The sequence below is a fragment of the Chinchilla lanigera genome, unplaced genomic scaffold (assembly GCF_000276665.1).
Source record: "Chinchilla lanigera isolate Chin_1 unplaced genomic scaffold, ChiLan1.0 scaffold00014, whole genome shotgun sequence".
NCBI lineage: Eukaryota > Metazoa > Chordata > Mammalia > Rodentia > Chinchillidae > Chinchilla > Chinchilla lanigera.
The window spans coordinates 530,234-536,233 of NW_004955415.1; positions in this window are offsets into that span (position 1 = coordinate 530,234).

Sequence of the window (6,000 nt, forward strand, 5' to 3'; positions counted from 1 at the left end):
CCGCTGTGACGGATTAGCCTGTTACTGCTGTAGCTGAATTGATTGCATAGGACGAATTCTGACTCCGAGGACAGTTTAGTGCCAGTGAACTTGTCTGCTGACTCCACCATCACACCAGGGAGAGGGACAGCAAGAGCTCCTAACAAATTAACTTGGACTGGATCAAACTGTAAGAACGCCTGCAACCTGGCAGAAAGAGGCCGGGGTCTGGGTTAATTTCGGTATTGTAGCGGAAGACGCAGAGCCGTTATTGGGCTTGAGGACTCAGACTGTCTGGCAAGAAGCTACTTGGGAATTACATATGCAACGTCTCATGGAAATGTCTAATCTGTGTTCCCATTGGACATCTTATTGGCTTAAGTTTTCAAATGTTTCTTGAATAATTTAGTCACCTGGGGTTATGTTTATTAGGTTGTTAAACTTGTATGTTTGTTCTTTCATTGGTTCTAAATTAATAATTGTCTACATTCTCTTCCTCATCTCAGCTCTTATCTAGTTTCTTCACCTCAAACCCCTGAGACAATATTATTAACATTTTAAAATTCTTTTTATGTGTTTTTCCAAACACTAAACTTCTCTTCCCATGTTTTTCTGAAAACTGTCAATACTAAACCTTTAACTTGGGGCTGGGCATATAGCTCAGTGGCACAAGCACCTGCCAGACAAGCCAAGGTCCTGAGTTCGATTCCCAGTACCAAAAACAAAAACACCTCCAACTCAGCTAAAAGTATTCCAGTAAGATCAGATCCCACATCAATATTTTTTTGTCATCTACCGCTATTCTCCCTCACACGCCTCCCCCTTAGAGCCTAACACTATTCATCCCCATTCTTCCCAGCCCACATCACTCACCTCACAGCAGAGCAGCCACAAAGAGTAAAGTCATGTTGCACGTAGAGAATAGACCAAGAGGAATTAGGAGGCATGATAGACATTGTGAAACAAAAGGAAACTGCTCAAAAGTAAAGAGCAACTGGGGTGAGGGAAAAGAGAAAAGAAAGAAAGGGAAATTATACAGGATAGCTAACATAGTTGTACTACTGACTTCTATCACTTCGCTGAAGGGAACAGTTAATGATTACTTATTTGATCAATCTTGCCTGTCTTATATGTTTTCCTGAGAAACCACTTTGAAGATATCAATATGTAATACAACAGCCATTGTTAATTTTGTACCACTTTGTAATTCAGTATTGCTTGTATTGTTCTTATGCTATTTTGCAAGTGGATGTCTGTTTGTTACTATGTTTTCCTTCTTTTACTTTTAAAATAAATTTTTAAAAAAAGAGAGAATAGACCAAGAGAGGAAGAGTAACTGTAAGGACTGTCAAATAGAAATGTGGTAAGTTTGACTTTGTGGATGCAGTTATAAGTAAAAGTGATTCTTCTGGTAAAACATAAGAAGAAAGTCAAAATCACTTAAAGTAAATAAAAGAAGGAGTAAATTCTAACACTAGACATACGAGCTGAAAATTTTTCACAGGGAGGCAATGTCCTACTAAAGATCTCCACGTAAGTTACAAACTATCCACCCTTCTGTAGTCTTCAACCTGCAGTAACAAACCCCCTACAAAAAAGAGAGGAGGAAAAAAGAAACAGTCATATATAAATTTAAAAAATATAGAAAGATAGATGATAGATCGATAGATAGATGTAGGAGAATGGGGAAGCAAAGAAATAGAAGCTCTCAGAAACCACCCCCAACTCTTCCAAGGTAGAGCAAGGGGTCACAAAGGGAGAAGAAAAATTACCAGGTAGCAAAAACCTATGAAAAGTTCTTAGAAGGGATGATGGAAGTAGATGAGTTCAAAGAGGAAATGAACCAGAAGTTCACAGCAGTTACATTCAATATGCCCACAGTGAATTAGGCGGAAATAGGCATTAACCTGAAGCGATAAAACAGTTCAAAATTTGAATGACAGATTCAACAAGGATATGGAATCCTCAAAAAGATGTCAGATGGAAATACCTGAAATAAAAAGCAGCATAGAATTCATACAGTGCAGAAATTAACAATATAAAGACAGAGTGTCTGAAATTGAGGACAAGAGTGAATTATAATAAGGAGCTCAAAGAAGCCAAAAAGAAAACAAGAGAGCAAGAGCAGACTATCCAGCAGCTACTAGATGACAAGGAGACCAACCTAACAGTTAGAGAAAAACTAGAAGATTGCACAGATGGATTCACTAACATGCTTACAGAAATTATGGAAAAATTCCCCAAATATAAAAAGAGTTTAAAATATAAATAAGTGACATTTACATAACACCAAACAATTATGATAAAAGGAGAAGTTCACCAAACCTTATCCTCATTTAATTCCCATATATCCACCAAAAACCCCCCCAAAATCCCCAGAATTTTAAAGGCAGCCAAAGGGAACAAAAATATTGTATAAAGGTAAACCAATTAGAATCACAATAGTCTTCTCAACACAAATTCTAAAGGGCAGAAAGGCTCAGAGTATTTTAAGTCCTAAGAGCAAATAGCTTCCACCCCAGATTAACTTACCCAGGAAAGCTATCTTTAAAAATAGATGGAGAAATGAAGTATTTCCATGAAAAAGCCTACCTCAGAAGATCTGAGTGCTAAACCAGCTCTAGAGAAAATACTCAAGAATCTTCTCCAAAGAAATAATGGACTGGACACAGCTAAAAGCACAAAGGAAACTAGTGAGATCAATGGATAAACAGAAACAAAAAAGTCAGAAAAAGAAAAATAAATTGAACACTAACTGATAAAAAAGGCAATGTGTTTAATAACCAGCACATCTCAGTAATATTTTCAATGTTTATGGCCTCAGCTCTCTAATCAAAAGACAGACTGGCAGACTGAATCAAAAAACAGAATCCAATAATCTGTTGCATTCAAGAAAGTCCTCTGCTCCAAACAGATATTTGTTTTGTTTTGTTTCTTTTTTCCTAGGCTGTGCCTTTGATGTTGTATTTTATTTTATTTTATTTTATTTTTATTTCAAAGAGTAAAAGAAGGATAACATAATAATGGGGGGGCTTACCCAATTACAGATGAAGCAGTAGGAAATTATCAATGGTTATTGTTTTACATATTGCTATCTACAAGATAGTTTCTCAGGAAAACAAATAGACAAATAATAGTGAGTTACAGACAAAAGAGGTAGGAGATTATCAATAGTTGTTGTACTATACTTTGGTATCTTCAAAGTGGCTTCTAAAGAAAATAAATAGAGCTATACATGAGTGACCTATTGAATAATCATTAACTATTCTCAATGGTTGTTGTAGGAAACACATAATGATAAACATGCATCCATTTATGAAATAGGATAGGAACAATACAAGCATTAAAGAGTTATGGATCGATTAGTAGGAAAATATCAGTGGCTGCTGTAATACATGGTGGTATCTTCGAAGTGATTTCTCAGGAAGACAGAGATATGTAAGAAGGATCTAACAAGTAGTTACAGCCTAAGGGTTGTCAAAAATCAAATGAGCCATCTGGGGCGAAAGCCATTTTTTGTAGTGTTTTCTCTCCAGCCTCCCATTGCATTGGGACCCCACAACCAGTTAGTGTCCTCTCCCCAACTGTCAGCACAGGCAGCAGGAAATCTGCTGCAGACTTCTCCGGGGCTCCACCACAGCCTGTACTGTCAGGGGAAGAATGACTTCCAGGGAGTCTCTGCAGGTATTGTGCAAGGTCCTCCTGGTTTACAGCTTCTGAGCTGCTCTCATGACCCCAGTCCATAGGAGCTCTGACTCCTCCGGTTTAGTCTGCATTTTCATGCTCTCTGAGTCCTTGTTCAGCAGTTGTTCCTCCGCTGACTCTGGACCTTTCTGGTTCTCAATGGCAGGAGCAAGAGTGGCCCGTTGTATGGCATGTATTCCCAGGGGTTTCTCCATATTTGAATGATTAACACACATCTGTGGGTGGGCATCTGCAGCTGGTGCATGGTGGGCCAACTGTGTCATTGTTACTCTGTGTCATGGTAGTTCTCAATTGAGCCGCGGCAGCCAGCCTGAGGGCTGGTGCGCAACAACGCTCGCCACTGCATGGCCCCTCTGGGGGCCTACGAGGCAGGGAGCGAGCCGGTCTGAAGACCAGTGCTCCCTGTCCATGGCTCCCCGTGCACCTGGGCCCCTCCCTCTGGGGGCCTACGAGGCAGGAAGCGAGCCATCCGGAAGACTGGCGCTCCCCACCCATGGCTTCCCGAATGCCGGAGGCCCTCCTTCCAGGGCACTATGAGGCAGGGAGCAAGCCAGTCGGAAGACTGGTGCTCCCCGCCTGTGGTTCCCCGTGTGCTGGAAGCTCTCCCTCCAGGGGCGTACGAGGCAGGGAGTGAGCCGGTCCAAACAGATATTTCTTGACTACTAATTAAAGGGTGGAAAACAACATTTCATGCACCAGGACTCCTAAAACAAGCAGAAGTACCAATTCTAATATCAGAGATGGTAATTTTTAAGGTAAAACTGATTAGAAGAGGCAAAGAAGCCTACTACATATTAGTTAAAGGAACAATGCAACAAGAAGGGATAACACTGATAAATATATATGTATGGAGTATGGTAGCACCAATCTATATAAAACAAAATCTGCTGAAATTGAAAGATTAAGTAAACATTAGCATCCCACTTTCACAAAGAGATAGGTCAACTAAACAAAAAAACCAATAAAGAAATTTTGGAGCTGAGCCACACCCTCAAACGTGGATTTAATGGGTATATACAGAGTATTCCACCCTTCTACAATAGAATATACATTCTTTTCAGCAGCACATGGTACTTTTTCCAAGAGATCATATTCTACTCCACAAAGCCTGCTTAAGTAAACATAAAAGAACTGAAGTCACCCCATGCATACTATGCAATCCCTGCAGTGAAAATAGAAATCAATGGCAGAAGAAATTTCCGAAAAGTCAAAAGCTCCTGGAAAACTAACAACATGCTCCTAACAACCAATGGGTTACAGAAGAAATCAAACAAGAAATTTTAAAATTTCTGGGAGTTAATGACAATGACTGTATAACTCAGCAAACCTCTGAGACACTATGAAAGCACTTCTAAGAGCAAAATTCATGGCAATCAATGCTCACACTAGGAAAACAGAGTGAGCCCAAAAACCTGATGAGAAATCTTAACTACTTGCAAAACAACAACAAACCAGCCCCAAACTGAAGTTAAGAAGGGAAATTATGAAGATAAGAGCAGAAATGAATAAAACTGAGACTTAAAAAACTATACAAATAAAACATCAGTGAGTGGAAAAGTTGGTTCTTCAAAAGAATAAATAAAATAGATAAACCCTTACCCATACTTACCAAGAGAAAGAAAAGATTCACATTAATGCAATTAGAGAGGAAAAGGTGAAATCACAATAGACACTGTCAAAATCCTGAAGATAGTAATTTCTTCAAATAATTATATTCCAAAAAGTTAGCAAATTTTGAAGAAGCAGACAAGTTCTTAGACACATACAAACTACCCAAACTAACTAACCCAAGAAGACATAACTCTGCTTAACAACATGCCCTTGGAAAATATAATGTTGAGTGAAATAAACCAGACACATAACTTAAATACCATATGGATTCTCTCATTTGCGGGAGGCAAAGTACAAACAAGAAAATGATAAAGGATGGATAGAAAGGGACCAGGGGATGGATCTCTTGCAGTAGGGAAGTGGTCCAATGGAACAAGGATGAGGGGTGAGGAGGAGGGGAAGGGGAAATGAGAGGAGTAAAGATGTATGTACAGAAACTAATAATCCTAATTACTGTGAACACTATATGCACTAACATGAACTAAGACAAATAATATCAACAAGTACAAGAAAAAAAGGGGTAGGAGAACCAGAGGCATGGAGCAGGAGGGAAGACAAAAGGGAATAAAAACAAAAAGAAACAAGCTGTAATACATACATACCCCCACTCCCAAGATGGTTCTAAACTGCATAAATTGTAAATATGTACTAATAAAATAAAAAAATTTTTTTGAATGATGGCTATTTCTGGTGGAAAAAAATAGT